The following is an 18012-nucleotide window of genomic DNA, read 5'->3' on the forward strand; positions in this document are numbered from 1 at the left end:
AAAAAAGGTGCTTGCTTGAAAAGCTGTAGTTGCTTCAGGGGCATGTGATTGTAAAATCGAATGAGCTTTCAGTCCTTTGACCTGTGTTAAAGGAATTCCTATCAAGAATTTTTAGGACTGCAGGTAACACCCAACTGCTACCATCCTTCTACAGTCACCTTTAGCTTTCTGGGGCTGTATCCTGTAATTGAGAAAGAAGAACAGACATAGCTATGATTGCCACTTTTGTGGTGGAGACGGATGACCAACATCACCCATCATCCTTAGCTGTGCACAGTGGAAGTCTGATTGCTTTTCATGTTGTGCAAAATCTTAATTACACCATGTGGATGTAAAGTATTGATTCAGGCAACCAAGCAAAATTAAAATGCAATTGTTTAGAGGATGAAATGCGGTTGTATAAAAGGTTAAGGTTCAATAGGGAAGAAAGATGTAAATATACTTAATAGATGGTTGCAAGTGACACTTGCCTTAAGAAAAATATAAAACATACCTACGAACATCAGAGGAGGGAGAAATGCTTCAGGCTGGAGGATCAGAGAGCCCTTAACTGAGGCTCTAACGTTTAAAATCGGTGTTGAAAACTGTATAGAATTTGGGAAATGAGAAACAGTGAACTGAAGAAGGAATGGAGTGCATTCCATATGGAACAGGGAAGGAATCAGTTTAAGAAAGTCTCAGGCGAACTATTGCTCCAAGAAATAAATACTGCCTACTGCCCAGGGTGCCCTTGAAATGAGTAAAAGAGGAATTAAAAGAATTATTTCTCACGCAATAGCTGTTCATTTCACTTTAGAATTAATGATGAATGTGTAGATTGTACAATACATGTGTATGTGTGCAATGGTGTGGAATTTTTTTTCATGTAATTTCAAAAATTTGTTGTTTGTATTCATTTTGTGTCATTCTTAGTACTCATGTTTGGTTCTTAGGGAAGAACTAAGTTTTTTTTTTTTCTTTTTTAAGTCTTTACTGTCAGGAAGTATACTAAGCACTTTACCTACATTTTACACATATAAAGCCCATCAAGTAATCACATTAAAATATTTTTTTTCCAAACCTGAGAAAAGGCCAATATCATGTTATCAATCATCTTTGAGAAAAATATATTTGAGTTATTTTCCAGAAGATAACTTGAGGTCAACTTTATTGATAGATGTAATGAAGAGAAATTTCTGAAAGGTTAGATTATAACCTGGTCAGCTGTCACTTTGTGCCCAGCCTAATAACCTCAAACCAAATATTTAAAGTGGCAAGGTAATTTAACCAGTCTAATCACTAACCTAAGTCTTTAGCAAGTTCTTTCCTTCCTGCACCTATGTTATCAATTTAGTTACTTTTTTCCTATAAAATGCTCTATTAAATATAAGTATTTGAAATGGCTTTCTCAGAAGCATATTTCCCTAACAGTAAATTTAAAATAAAACTTTGGACACATGCTCACAAATATTCTGTCTGAGCACTTGCTTTAACATATTCAAAGAAACAATAGAAAGCAAAAGATATGTCTTTATGTGTTTAGTTTTTCACAAAAATTTAAAAGATATATTTTCATTACGCACAACACAATTCCCTAACAGTCTCTTTTGGTTCTTACTGTCAATTTTTATATTTTTGTCTCATCACAACTACTCTACAGCATCTTCAACAATTCCAATAAAGAAATATAAACTCTCCCACCAGGATGCAGCTCATGAGGCTCTCCATCATTTCACCTGTCAGCTATCTGGCTCAGCTCTTTTTTAATGTGCATTAATTTAGCCCCTCTTGCTTCTTCCAATTTTCTTGTTTGACAATAACCTGGACTCTCCACAATAGTGGAGTGGCCAGGAGCTGATTAACAAATAAGAACTCTTTCTTCTTGAATACTCATGTGATGAATAATGTAAGTTATCTCACATTTGTCCACTAGGTCTTTTTGGTCCTTTGCCAAGAGAGACATAGTTAAAGTAGAATTTTCAGAAAGGTCCTATTCATGCAAATATAAAATGAACAGGTCTAAGTTTCATTCTCTGAATTACTTTTAATAAGAGAACTGGCAAGATACACATTTTTTAAAAAATTCAAAGAACCTTTGAGGAACTGGGTATTTATGGGTAATTTAATAAAGGACTGCTAGTATATAATTGTTGGGTTAGATACAAAACTACTTAATGTCCTACCCTTGGGGTTAGCTTTTCCACCCAAAGAAATTAGTTGCATCTCTTCTGGACAAAAAAATCTATATATTAAACTCTGCTCCTACACAGTGTAAAATAGTCCAGTCAATATAAAATAAATCAAAGGTTCAAGCTCAGAACCACACTGAAAGAATACTCAGTAATATCGTCTGCCTATTTCAAAGTTTCAGACAATTGTTCTAACACAGTTCTTCCTATACACAAATCCTTCTTATTTTTCCTATGCTTCTACTGAGTTAGGTGTTTCCCCTGCACCATGGAGGTGCTGTCATGGTTACTTTAGCTATTTCTATCAAAGTTTCTCCTAAAAACTAGAGTTGCAGGAATTGAACATTGTCAAGATGACTGAGTGTGTCAGCATTATTTTAATTTCCTCCCATTCCAGGACATCTGCCCATTGGAATCAGAGAAGAATAATGCACTTCTCAGCTTTTTTTCAGACTGACACATTGACATTCTGGTTTATATAAACTGAAATTATTATAGGATGACATTTTCTCCATGTAGATCTCCATGACATAAAAAAACACAAGTACTATGTATCTGGCTGATCACAGCAATTTCATTTGTGAGAAATCATGGCATACTAAAAGCAAATTATGGCACAAAGCTCCAACTTGAGAAATTAGTTATATAAAATTTGTTGTATTTAGGGGAGGGGGTGGTGATGGAGGAGAAGAGATCGATGACTGGGGATGGGAAACCTGCTAATCTGCTCTCACTGGAAACTTGCTCACTGGAATCCTGCTTTGAGAGGCTTAAGAATACTTGTCCCACACTTTTTCCCCACATATAGCCTGGTATCTATCCTGAGCTCAGTTATTTTTTGTCACTCTCTGAGTACAGCCATGAGGCGTCATGTTTTCCTCCTGATTCTGATTAGCTACAGAAAAGTGTTAGAAATTCAAGGGCACTCATAATTTCTGATAGATTAATATAATGTTAGGTAAGTTGTTGCAATAGAACCCTCCAGAGATATGGTCCAGACATTTCTGATTCTCAGAGCTGGGTTATTTTGCCTCATATTACATGGCATAAGTGTATTTTCGTAAACAATCATGTGCACTTACTGAATCCTTGTAAAAAACCTTTTAAGGTGTTTCCTATTACTATCCTCTTTTGAAAGAGATGGAAACTGAAAGTCAAAGAAGTTAAATAGACTGTCCAATGTCACTATTTATGGGAGAATTAAGACTCAAATTTGGATTTGTTTGTAAAGGATGGATAGAAAAAAGTTGTCTTCCGTTAATATTCCATTACCTTATATCTGAAAAGATTTTAAATATTTCAAAATATAACTTGAACATAAATCAAGGTAACAATTCCTGCTTAACATAGTGAGATCATTGAAAGGAACAAAATCATAATTACAAATTTTATTTCCTAAACTGTTAAATATGGTGATAATATATCTGCCAATTTTAAAACTAAAGAAAAACAAAATCCATACAATAAATGTATAAATATATTCAAGATGACCTGATTTTACTTTTTTATCTGATAGGTAACTTCCAATTTTAATTTGTCATATATATCAATAATTTGATAACATTTTGTACCATACCATTACATATATTTAAGTCTTATTTTTAAAACCCCTAAATCATGCACAAGAAAAATAAGTTCAGTTTGATAAATTTAACTCCCTTATCCTTCTCCTTTCTAGAAGGAAATCTTTGAGTATTTAATTGGAAGCTTGTTAACTATTTCTTTACAACAGAGATGTTTCATTCTTGGTGGTTTGATTGACTTGGTTTTGATTTACATTTTACAATTCTGAGAACTGCTTTCAAATTTATGATAAACATTAATGATACGATAATCATATAAACACTCTTACATGCTTGCAAAGAATACAGGTTTGTGGGGTCCAGGTCTATATATGTATACACACACATACTTTTTTAATATTCTTTTCCAGTATGGTTTATCATAGGATATTAATATAGTTCACTGTGCTATACAATAGGACCTTGTTTTTTATCCATTCTGTATATAAAAGCTTACATCTGCTAATCCCAACCTCCCACTCCATTGCTCCCCCAAACCCCTCTCCCTTGGCAACCACCAGTCTGTTCTCTATGTCCAGTTTCTGTTTCTCTTTCATTGATAGGTTCATTTGTGTCATATTTTATCATATAAGTGATATCATATGGTACTTGTCTTTCTCTTTCTGACTTAATTCACTTAGTATGATAATCTCTAGCTCCATCCATGTTGCTGTAAATGACATTATTTTCGTTCTTTTTTATGGCTGAGTAGTATTCCATTGTATATATGTACCACAACTTTATCCATTCATCTGTTGATGGACATTTAGGTTGTTTCCATGTCTTGGCTATTGTGAATGGTACTACTATGAATATAGGAGTACATGTATCTTTTTGAATTATAGTTTTGTTTGGATATATGCCCAGGAATGGGATTGCTGGATCATACAGTAATTCTATTTTTAGTTTTCTGAGGAACCTCCATACTGTTTTCCACAGTGGCTGTACCAACTTACATTCCCACAAACAGTATAGAAGGGTTCCCTTTTCTCCACAGCCTTTACAGCATTTGTTATTTGTAGACTTTTTAATGATGGCCATTCTGACTGGTGTGAGGTAGTACCTTATTGTAGTTTTGATTTGCATTTCTCTAATAATTAGCGATGTTGAAACTCTTTTCATGTGCCTATTGGCCATCTATATTTCTTCTTTGGAGAAATGTCTGTTTAGATCTTCTGCCCATTTATGGTTAGGTTTGTTTGTTTTTTTTGTTGTTGAGTTTTATAAGCTGTTTGTATGTTTTGGAGATTAAGCCCTTGTTGGTCCCATCATTTGCAAATATTTTCTTCCAGTCTGTAGGTTGTCTTTTTATTTTCTTTATGGTTTCCTTTGCTGTGTAAAAGCTTGTAAGTTTGATTAGGTCCCATTTGTTTATTTTTGTTTTTATTTCTATTGCCTTGAAAGACTAACCTAAGAAAACATTGATACTACTTATGTCAGAGAATGTTTTGACTATGTTCTCTTCTATGAGTTTTATGGTGTCTTGTCTTAGTTTAAGTCTTTAAGCCATTTCGAGTTTATTTTTGTGTATGTTGTGAGGGTGTGTTCTAACTTCATTGATTTACATGCAACTGGCCAACTTTCCCAGCACCACTTGCTGAAGAGACTGTCTTATTCCCATTGTATATTCTTGCCTCCTTTGTCAAACATTCTTCTTGGTGAGCCTGGCCAGAGGTTTGTCAAACTTGGTTTTATTGATTTTTCTATTGTTTTTTTAATGTCTGTTTTATATATTTTCTCTCTCTTCTTGATTATTTCCTTCCATATGCTGACTTTAGATTTTTTTTGTTCTTCTTTTTCTAAGTCTTATAAGTGGTAGGTTAGGTTGTTTATTTGATTTTTTTCATGTTTTTTGAGGAAGGCCTGTGTTGCTATGAACTTCCCTGTAGGAACTGCTTTTGCTGCATCCCATAGATTTTGTATGGTTGTGGTTTTACTGTCATTTGTCTCAAATTTTTTAATTTCCTTTTTGACCCATTGGTTTTTTAGTAGCATGTTGTTTAGTCTCCATGCAATCGTTTTTTTCTCATTTCTTTTCATGTGGTTGATTTCTAGTTTCATGACATTATGGTCAGAGAAGATGCTTGAAATAATTTCTATACTCTTAAATTTGTTGTGGTTTGTTTTGTGCCCTAGTATGTGGTCAGTCCTAGAGAATGTTCCATGTGCACTTGAAAAGAATGTGTAATTCTCTTTTCTTTGGATGTAATGTCCTGAAAATATCAATTAAGTCTAACTGTTCTACTGTATCATTTAGGATCTATGTTACCTTATTGATTTTCTGTCTAGAAGAACTGTCCATTGATGTGAGTGGGGTGTTAAAGTCTCCTACTATTATTGTATTCCCATCAATTTCTCCCTTTATGTCTGTTAGTATTTGTTTCATATATTTGGGTGTTCCTATATTAGGTGTATATATGCTGAAGAGTGTAATATCCTCTTCTTGTATTGATCCTTTTATTGTTATATAGTGTCCTTCTTTATCTTTCCTTATGGCCTTTGTTTTAAAGTCTATTTTGTCAGATATGAGTATTGTGACTCCCACTTTCTTGTCATTTCCATTTGCATGAAATATCTTTTTCCATCCCCTCACTTTCAATCTATGTGTGTCTTTTACTCTAAAGTGGGCCTCTTGTAGTCACCATATTGCAGGCTCTTCTTTTTTTTTTAATCCAGTCTGCCACTCTATGTTTTTTGATTGTAGCATTTAATCCATTGCCATTTAAGGTAATTATTGATAGATATTTGTTTGTTGACATTTTAAACCTTGTTTTCCAGTTGATTCTATATTTCTTCTTTGTTCCTTTCTTTTTCTTTTTGTTTTTCTTTTTGTGCTTTGATGATTCCCTTTTATTTTATGCTTGTGTTCTTTTTGTTTTTTTGAATTTATTGGTAAAATTTTCTTACCCTCCTTCCTTACATTTTAGGATTTTGATGTCCTCTTTTACATCTTCATGTTTATCCTTTTGCTGTTCCTTGTGTTTATCATTGCTTTCACAAATAGGTTTTTTTTTCCTTTTTGATCTGTATACTGACTTATTTAAGTTATTTACTTTACAATTGTGATTTCCTCTTTTCCTACATCCTCTTGCTTCTTTTCTATTTAGAGAAGACCTTTCAATACTTCTTTTAGGATAGGTTTAGTATTGCTGTATTCTTAGTTGTCTTAGAAATTCTTTATCTCTCCTACTTTTCTAAATTATAATCTTGCTGCATAGAGTAGTTTACGTTGCAGATGTTTCCCTTTCAAGACTTTGAATGTATTTTGCCACTCCCTTCTGGCCTGCAGCGTTTCTGTAGAGAAATCAGCTGGTAGACCTATGGGGGGGGCATTCCCTTGTAATTACCTCTTTGTTTTTCTCTTGCTGCCTTTAGAATCCTCTCTTTATCTTTAAATTTTGCCGTTTTTATTATAATATGTCTTGGTGTAGGTCTTTTGGGGTTCATCTTGTTTGGAACCCTTTGTGCTTTCTGTACCTGAATATCTGTTTCCTTCTTTAGGTTTGGGAAGGTTTCAGCCATAATTTCTTCAAATACATTTTCAATCCTCTTTTCTCTTTCTTCTCCTCTGGAATCCCTATTATACATAGATTGGCATGCTTTATATTATCCCATAGGTCTCTTACATTGCTTTCTTTTTTTTTTTTTTTTTTCATTTGGCTTTCTGCCTGCTGTTCTGATTGGGTAATTACCATTAGTCTATCTTCCAGATCACTTATTCTTTCCTCTGCATTATTCATTCTGCTATTCATTGACTTTAGCTCAGCTTTTGTCTCAGTAAATGAATTTTCTAAGGTTTCTTGGCTCCTTATAGTTTCTAGTTCCTTTTCACAGTAATCTGCATTTCTGTCAATAGCCTTTCTTAATTCCTTCAGTATTTTCATGACCTCCTTTTTGAACTCAGTGTCTATTAGACCGAAGAGGTCTGTTTCATTGTTTGTTTCTTCAGGGGAATTCTCTTGGTCTTTTAACCAGGAGTGGTTCCTCTGCTTCTTCATTTTACTTATATTTCTCTTATTCTGTGAGTTTAGGAGATCAATTATCTACTGTAGTCTTAGAGGAGTGTCCCTGTGTAGCTTGTGTGGGTTTAATAATTTTTGGACTGAGGGCTGCTTTTAGTTTGGATGTTTGCTGTCTCCTTCCTCAGCATGTGCTGACTGTTATCCCCCTGATAGGGGATGTTCAGGTGCATGGCCCACACATGTTCCTGGGGAGGTGGGGATAGCAATTGGCACCTGGTCTTGGGACTCTCAGCAGCGATGGTGGCGTCAGTAGGTTGCACACGCTGCTGGGAAGAGAGGGGCAGTGATTGGCTCCTGCTTGTGGGACTCTCAGCTGTGGCAGTGGCCCACACCCACCTCTGGAGTCCAAGATGGCAGCAGCGGCTTGTGCCCACTAGTGCCCACACTTGGAGCTCACGCAGGCAGTGACCTGCTGCCTGAGAGTGCATGGAGAAAGAAGCTCTGATGGCCATCTCCCCCTCCTCTCTTCACACACCCCCCTAGCAATGGTGCCCTGCCTCTCTGACAGTCCCAGGCTTCTTCCCATACACCCTCAGTTGTGGCACACCACACCCCAGACCCCTGAGGCTGTCTCCATGCAGCCAATCCCAGTCCTCTCCCCTGGTCTGACTTCCGAAGCCAGAGCCTCACTACCCAGCCCCGTCTCAAACAAGTGGACAAGCGTCTCAGGTTAGGGGTTGTTGGGCAGCAGCACTGACCATCTATACAGGTCTCTCTCTACTTTGCCCTCTGTAAACCAGTTTCTGCACTCTCCTCTGAGGCCCTGAAGCTCCCCCTCTGTCCTGGCTGATCTCCCCTCCAGTGTTGGGACTTCCCAGGGTGCAGAAAACTTTCTTTTTTTGCTGCTTCCTCCCAGGGGCACAGTTTCTGTCCTGATTTCTTTCTCTCTTTTTTTTTTTTCTTTTCTTTTTTCTTTTGTCCTACCCAGTTTTGTGGAGATTTTCTTGCCCTTTTGGAAATCTGAGGTCTTCTGCCTGTGTTCAGTGGATGTTCTGTGAGAATCGTTCCACATACAGATGTATTTGTGGGAGAAGCTGGGCTCCATGTCCTACTCCCCCACCATCTTGATCCCCTCCTAGTTTTACTGTATTAACCCCTGCCCCAGATGCATTATTATACTATAATTATTATTATTTTTATTTTATAATAGGTGAAAGCATATTCTTGTTGCTTACATAAATAGATATTCAATTGAATATATATGATATTAAAGGTTATTAAAGGCTGTAAAGGGTATCTTAAAGTAATAGTTTGCATTGCTGTCAGAGAAGAAATAGGGAGATTAAAAGAAGGCATAGCAGAATATACTCATTCTAGACCTTGGAGATAGATATAGAAAATCTTTGTACAGATATGCATGCCAACGTGTGTGCATGCTACTTGTTTCTCTTATATGCCACAAATATTGTATTTAGTTTATGTGGTGTGCAGCAAGGAAAAATTACTACCTCAGAGAAAATTTCAGAGAACAAAAATATAAGCTTGACGCTTATATTTCTTGACACTATTCAAAATGTGGACTTGAAATTATTAAATGTTAGTTCATTTTACAGCTATAGGGATTAATACCCTCCTGTGTTTTGTGTGTGTGTGTGTTTAGTTGTTTTCTGCTGTGTTTCAGAATGGAGTTAACCAGGATTAGTTTTGTAGTAATAAAGGACTATATTTTTGGAGGACTGTTAATTCCATCCCTCTTTTTTTTCATTGCCACCCAGCACAATTTGTTTTCTGTCGACAAGGATAGGTACTGTCTGAAAAATCTACATAATCTAAAATCTGAATAATCTAAAGCAGAGATCAATTTCATTCTAAACTGTTTAGAAAATGATAGAATATGAGGTCCCACTCAGAGCTTCCAAATATACTGTACATAAAATAACTGCCTTGGAAATCACTGGTGCTGTTCATTCTACTATTTTGGAATTTATATGATGATAAAATATTGTCAATCATATCTTTCTCCAAAAAGTAGAGAGCCTTACTTTTGTGGGATCCAATCATGTGGCATGTGCATTAATTGTTACTTTTCCCCTTAAGATGAAGACTAAATAAACTTATAGTGTTATAAAAAATTTTCCTTTTACCTGTAATATCAGTTATTAGTTCATATAATATACAACTGACTCTCAGTCCAGATGGGAAAAGAACATTATTTATAGTAACAAAACTGTTCTATATATTTCAGTAGTTTATTTTGAAAGAAATTTTAATGTAAAAGTTTATATGATGACATATATGAATACATGATGATATCATTCAATTATGCCTTTAGACAGATGCAATTTAAGCATTTGAAATGATTGAAGAAAGTTCCACTTTATTTTTATTTTTTACTACATACCACAGATGTTACACAGTTTCTGGTTTACTTGAAATAGTGTTTTTATTAGTAATAGTAATTAAGTAATAGATTAATATAAGTAATAGTAACAGTAAATTGCAAGATAGAAGAGTGTTCCCCAAACTGTAATTATGTGAGTTTTAAACTATGATTACAATTTTTTGATACTCTTCCCATAAATAACTCCTCATTTTGAATCAAAGTGAGCTTGTGACTGAATCAACCCATAGTTTACAATTGAAGTACACCATGATAATTTCAATATTAGTTTTCAAAAGGCCATGCAGTTTCTCCTTTGTTTGCTAACATATTTGCCCTTGGTATCAGAGTCACAATCTAAGAAATCTGATTACTTATGACCACCATGCTGAAGAAATTTACAATAGGCACTCAAGTCAACAGTACTAGCTGAGGTCAGATTCCAGTCAGATCCCTGCCAAAGCAGTGGACATGTGAGTTAAGCCATCCTGTACCCACTGGACTAGCCTATCTGTCAGCTAAATACCACCAAGTGATTCCTGTATATCACACAGGACCGAAGAATCGCTCACCCAAGCACTGCCAAAATCTCTGTCCCACAGATAAGGGAGCTATATTAGGAAGATTGTTGTTTTAAGTCATCATCTTCTGAAGTAATTTCTTACATAAAAATAAATAAGGGAGACACATATCAAACATGTTTTCAGATAATTACATATGCTTTCTCCTCAGAGTCAAATATCCAGAGCATAAATTCTCTATAAAAGAATCACATGAAAATTTAAAAACATTATTACTTAACAATAAACTATAGAAACCACAATATTGACTATCATTTATTATTTGATCTTGCCAAGCATGGAGCTATGCATTATATATAAATAAATGATGTAGGAGTCATATTACTTAGGTTATATATATTATACACGTTAACAAAATCCAGGCATCATATCAGATGCAGAAAGTTGAGGGAAAGCTGATGGAAAACATGTTATTTGTAAGAGTATTGAGAGTGCGAGATGGAAGTCCTGATTTGTTTGGGGATTTCAGCAGTGATTAATGATGATATCAACTCTATACAGTACAATCACGGTATCAGCTGTGAAAGCCATTGTGAAATGTTCTTTACAATTAAATAACCACAGAACTGATATTGTTGAAAGCTGTGTTTGAATATAAAATATGAATATTCTATAGAAAAACAGTTTTTCATTATTCCAAGGAGAAATAGGCATAAAAACCTTTTAAGAATCAGTATCTAAGGTATTTTTCTAAGAAATATGTAAGTAGATTTCTACTAAAGGTTTTCTGTGCACTTTGGAGTTTATATGGAAAAAACAATATTATTTGAATTAAAAATATTTCACTAACTCACTTAAAGCTAAGGCAGAATATATTGCAATGAGTAGATAAGGAAAGTCAGTTACACTTTGATCACTTATGATGTATTTAAACCACTTATACATGGGTGAAATATTGTACTACCTGTGCCAGTACTAAATATTGTACACCTTATTTATTTCAAAAGTTCAACTACTGTAGTAGGCACCAGAAATTTAAAGATAAATGAGACCCTTGAGGATCTCATAGACTAGTTAAGAAGAAAGATGGGCATTTTAAAAAAGTTATAAAGTCTAATAAAAGAATAAGTGAAGACAATACACAGGTTGCATGGAGTAACAGATGATTAAATTTTCCTGAGGTGGGCAAAAAAGTGATTATGGATCATTCATGTATTAGTTTTCTATTGTTGCCATAACAAATTATTACAAACAACTGAGTAGTTTAAAACAATACAAATATATAGGTCATAGTCTCGTTGGCCTGGTTGGTTCCTCTCCTCCTGGTTTAATAAGACCAAAATCAAGATGATATCTGGTTGGGCTCTCAGCAGGAGCCTCTTGAATTGTTGGCAGAATCCAGTTCTTTGAAGTTGTAGGTCTCTGTTTCTCCTAGAGGCCTCTCTCTGGTCCTTGTACAGAACATTTTCTGCCTTAAAAGGCTCATGTGATTAGAATGGGCCCATCCAGATAATCCAGGATAATCTCTCTATTTTAAAATTCATTACCTTAATTCGCATCTGCAAATTCCTTTGCAATGTAACACAACATAGTCATGAAGTTCAAGGATTAAAGTATAGACATTTTTGAGAGACAATTCCACCTAGCACAGTTCATGAACTTTTTTTTTTTTTTTTCCTTTTTAGAATGAAAGTTCAGGTGAGATCTAGAAGCAGAAACTGAGGATATCTACTTTGAGAGTAAACTCTCTAAACTAATATAAAGACCTGAAAAAAACAACCCATGATAATAATATTAGAAACTAATCTGGAAAAGAACTATGTTCAGGCAGGTGGAAAAATGTTATATACTTTATTATGTGATAAGACATGACGGTTGCACTAATACACATAGATCATGTTAGTCTGAGCCTAACCCAGCTTTAGCCTGGTGGAGGGACCTCATACACAGGTTCTGTTCATAGCCTACTAATGAAGAGAAGCAAACAATAACAAAGACAAAACGACTTCCACAGAAAATATTCTCCCTCCTTCTCCAATTATTACCCAGTGTTTGCATTATGCATAATATAGCACACATTTGTAATGCTGGAAGAACAGTGACTCCTGGAAAGAAGGACTCTGAAATCAATAACTCATTGAAATTAGAGATATCACCATTAAAGTGGCATTTTTCATAGAAGTGGGTAGATCCTAGGGAACTTTGAATTATACAAGCATACTCAGATTTCTGTTCTCAACTCATTCCCTCCTCCTAATCTGGGAATATTAAGATATATTTAAGCTTATACAAAACTATGGATTGCACATGTGTATATGTATAATGAGATGGAAGGATAGAAAATCACTATCTGGGTCATGTGTGTAAGTATGGAAAAAAACTGGCTTGTCATCAGAGAGAATCTTTGAAACTGGCTTCTCAGGAAATGGACAATATCCATCAACTTTTACCATGTCAATGCCTTAAAGAAAAAAGTTTACTTGATATAATTTTAAAGTGTATTTATTAAATCACTACTCCAGGAAGACTATGACTACCTAGAGAATGGATTTTGGAATAACATTTCAGTTTCGTGCCTATTGGAATAAATATTAGTTCAGGTCCTCAGAGAAGCAGATGACAAAACAGATATAGAAGTGCAAGAGATTTATTGGAAAAAAATGCTTATGAGGGGGAAAATGGAGGAAGCTGGAGCAGGCGGGATGACCTGTCAGAGCATGACAAAAATATGACCACTGCGATAGAGAGAGGGAAGGAAGGATGCAAAGGAAGATGTAAGATTGTAGCAAAGCTTTAAGAAAGTTTTGGCCAGGATGATGTGGAGTCCTTGAGCCAACATAGCCTGTCAGAGGAGTCCTGCATTTTGTAGAAACTGGTCTTCCTGATACCTCCCTATGTTCAGTAGTTGGCTGGGAGCAACCATTGAAAAGCATGGACACAGCATATATGTAGCGATGAACTCAGAGCAAAGCAGCTTTAGCTGTCCATCACGTTCTCTGCAGCAAGAGATCTTAAGAAAATATTTTTGTCTGCCATAGTCTACTACTTGTTCCACAAATATCTACTTCTGAATTCAGCTTTAGGGAGCACATTCTCCTTGGTTCTCAGGGGCCTCACTTGCTGAGGGGGAAACATAGAAGGTTAGTGGAGTGAACTGTAGCTCCCTCCCAAGGTGATGGTTAATGGTGAGATTTGAGGTCTTGAGATCAGCTGCAGCAATAGAATTCCTTCCCTCCTTTGGGCCTTTGTAAAAGCTGGCGGTTAGCTGTCTATATCATCTGATACATGAGCCATGGCAACATTCCAAGGCATAGAATACATTTCCATAGATTCCAAAGATGCTTAACAGGCACTGTGCTTCCTTCTTTGTGGTAAAGAATACAAAATACATCAATTTTCCTTTCACTTTGGGGATGGTTCTTAATATAGTCCTGAACACTGGACCCTGATAATGTCACTGAGTTGCCTATTCCTGAATCTTTGTAGTTTCCTGCCCATCACATGAAACATGTCTTTTTTTTTTTTTTTTTTTTTTTTTTAAATTATTATTTATTTATTTATTTTTGGCTGTGTTGGGTCTTCGTTTCTGTGCGAGGGCTTCCTCTAGCTGCGGCAAGTGGGGGCCACTCTTCATCACGGTGCGCGGGCCTCTATCGTTGCCTTTCATTGCGGAGCACAGGCTCCAGACGCGCAGGCTCAGTAGCTGTGGCTCACGGGCCTAGTTGCTCCGCGGCATGTGGGATCTTCCCAGACCAGGGCTCGAACCCATGTCCCCTGCATTAGCAGGCAGATTCTCAACCACTGCGCCACCAGGGAAGCCCGAAACATGTCTTTTTTTTAAATTTAATTTTTATTTTATATTGGAGTATAGTTGATTTACAATGTTGTGTTAGTTTCAGGTATACAGCAAGATGATTCAGTTGTACATATACATGTATCCATTCTTCTTCAGATTCTTTTCCCATATAGGCCATTACAGAGTATTGAGTAGAGTTCTCTGTGCTATACAGTAGGTCCTTGTTGATTATGTATTTTATATATAGTAGTGTGTATATGTTAATCCCAAACTCCTAATTTATCCCTCCCCCCCATGTTTCCCCTTTGGTAATCCTAGGTTTGTTTTATTTTTTAATATCTTTATTGGAGTATAATTGCTTTACAATGTTGTGTTAATTTCTGCTGTATAAGAAGGTGAATCAGCTATATGTATACATATATCCCCATATACCCTCCCTCTTGCACCTCCCTCCCACCCTCCCTATCCCACCTCTCTAGGTGGCCACAAAGCACTGAGCTGATCTCCCTGTGCAATGCAGCTGCTTCCCACTAGCTATCTATTTTACATTTGGTAGTGTACTCTCTCACTTCGTCCCAGCTTACCCTCCCCCCTCCCCATATCCTCAAGTCCATTCTCTACATCTGTGTCTTTATTCCTGGCCTGCCCCTAGGTTCGTCAGAACCTTTTTTTTTTAAGATTCCATATATATGTGTTAGCATACGGTATTTGTTTTTCTCTTTCTGACTGACTTCACTCTGTATGACAGACTCTAGGTCCATCCACCTCACTACGAATAACTCAATTTCGTTTCTTTTTATGGCTGAGTAATATTCCATTGTATATATGTGCCACATCTTCTTTATCCATTCATCTGTCGATGGACACTTAGGTTGCTTCCCTGTCCTGGCTATTGTAAATAGAGCTGCAATGAACATTGTGGTACATGACACTTTTTGACTTATGGTTTTCTCAGGGTATATGCCCAGTAGTGGGATTGCTGGGTCATATGGTAGTTCTACTTTTAGTTTTTTAAGGAACCTCCATACTGTTCTCCATAGTGGCTGTATCAATTTACATTCCCACCAACAGTGCAGGAGAGTTCCCTTTTCTCCACACCCTCTCCAGCATTTATTGTTTGTAGATTTTTTGATGATGGCCATTCTGACCGGTGTGAGGTGATACCTCATTGTAGTTTTGATTTACATTTCTCTAATGATTAGTGATGTTGAGCATCCTTTCATATGTTTATTGGTAATCTATATATCTTCTTTGGAGAAATGTCTATTTAGGTCTTCTGCCCATTTTTGGATTGGGTTGCTTGTTTTTTTGATACTGAGCTGCATGAGATTCTTGTATGTTTTGGAGACTACTGCTTTGTCAGTTGCTTCGTTTGCAAATATTTTCTCCCATTCTGAGGGTTGTGTTTCTGTCTTGTTTATGGTTTCCTTTGCTGTGCAAAAGCTTTTAAGTTTCCTTAGGTCCCATTTATTTATTTTTGTTTTTATTTCCATTTCTCTAGGAGGTGGGTCAAAAAGGATCTTGCTGTGATTAATGTCATAGAGTGTTCTGCCTATGCTTTCCACTAAGAGTTTTATAGTGTCTGGCCTTACATTTAGGTCTTTAATCCATTTTGAGTTTACTTTTGTGTATGGTGTTAGAGAGTGTTCTAATTTCATTCTTTTACATGTAGCTGTCCAGTTTTCCCAGCACACTTATTGAAGAAGCTGTCTTTTCTCCATTGTATATTCTTGCCTCCTTTATCAAAGATAAGGTGACCATATGTGCGTGGGTTTATCTCTGGGATTTCTATCCTGTTCCATTGATCTATATTTCTATTTTTGTGCCAGCACTGTACTGTCTTGATTGCTGTAGCTTTGTAGTATAGTCTGAATTCAGGGAGCCTGATTCATCCAGTTCCGTTTTTCTTTCTCAAGATTGCTTTGGCTATTCGGGGTCTTTTGTGTTTCCATACAAATTGTGAAATTTTTTGTTCTAGTTCTGTGAAATATGCCTGTGGTAGTTTGATAGGGATTACATTGAATCTGTACATTGCTTTGGGTAGTACAGTGATTTTCACAGTGTTGATTCTTCCAATCCAAGAACATGGTATAGCTCTCCATCTGTTTGTATCATCTTTAATTTCTCTCATCAGTGTCTTATAATTTTCTGCATACAGGTCTTTTGTCTCCTTAGGTAGGTTTATTCCTAGGTGTCTTATTTTTTTTGTTGCAATGGTAAATGGGAGTGTTTCCTTAATTTCTCTTTCAGATTTTTCATCATTAGTGTATAGGAATGCAAGAGATTTCTGTGCATTAATTTTGTATCCTGCTACTTTACCAATTTCATTGACTAGCTCTAGTAGTTTTCTGGTAGCATCTTTAGGATTCTCTCTACATAGTATCCTGTCATCTGCAAACGGTGACAGTTTTACTTCTTCTTTTCTGATTTGGATTCCTTTTATTTCTTTTTCTTCTCTGATTGCCGTGGCTGAAACTTCCAAAACTCTGTTGAATAATAGTGGTGAGAGTGAGCAATCTTGTTTTGTTCCTGATCTTAGAGGAAATGGTTTCAGTTTTTCACCATTGAGAATGATGTTGGCTCTGGGTTTGTCATATATGGCCTATATTATGTTGAGGTAGTTTCCCTCTATGTCTACTTTCTGGAGAGTTTTTATCATAAATGGGTGTTGAATTTTGTTGAAAGCTTTTTCTGCATCTATTGAGATGATCATATGGTTTATATCCTTCAGTTTGTTAATATGGTGTATCACATTGATTGATTTGCATATATTGAAGAATCCTTGCATTCCTGGGATAAACCCCACTTGATTATGGTGTATGATCCTTTTAATGTGCTGTTGGATTCTGTTTGCTAGTAATTTGTTGAGGATTTTTGCGTCTATGCTCATCAGTGATATTGGCCTGCAGTTGTTTTTTTTTTTTTTTTGTGACATCTTTCTCTGGTTTTGGTATCAGGGTGATGGTGGCCATGTAGAATGAGTTTGAGAGTGTTCCTCCCTCTGCACAGGCAAATTCTATCAAATATCTAGAGAACAGCTAACACCTATCCTTTGTAAGTTTGTTTTTGAAGTCTGTGAGTCTGTTTCTGTAAGTTCATTTGTATCATTTTTTTTTTAGATTCCACATAAAAGTGATATCATATGATATGTGTCTTTCCCTGTCTGACATACTTAGTATGATAATCTCTAAGTCCATCCATGTTGCTGCAAATGGCATTTCATTCTTTTTTATGGCTGAGTAATATTCCACTGTATATATGTACCACACCTTCATTATCCATTCCTCTGTTGATGGACATTTAGGTTGCTTCCATGTGTTGGCTATTGTAAATAGTGCTGCAGTGAACACTGGGTGCATGTATATTTTCAAATTATGGTTTTCTCTGGATATATGCCCAGGAGTGGGATTGCTGGATCATATGGTAGTTCTATTTTTAGTTTTTTAATGAACCTCCATACTGTTCTCCATAGTGGTTGTACCAATTTACATACCCACTAACAGTGTAGTAGGGTTCCCTTTTCTCTACTCCCTCTCCAACATTTATTATATGAAACACATATCTTACCAAGGCTGCCAGTGAAGTATCCTCTTCTTGCTCATGCTGTATAATCAGCATAATGT

Source organism: Balaenoptera acutorostrata, chromosome 2 (genome assembly GCF_949987535.1).
Source record: "Balaenoptera acutorostrata chromosome 2, mBalAcu1.1, whole genome shotgun sequence".
In the NCBI taxonomy this organism is placed as follows: domain Eukaryota; kingdom Metazoa; phylum Chordata; class Mammalia; order Artiodactyla; family Balaenopteridae; genus Balaenoptera; species Balaenoptera acutorostrata.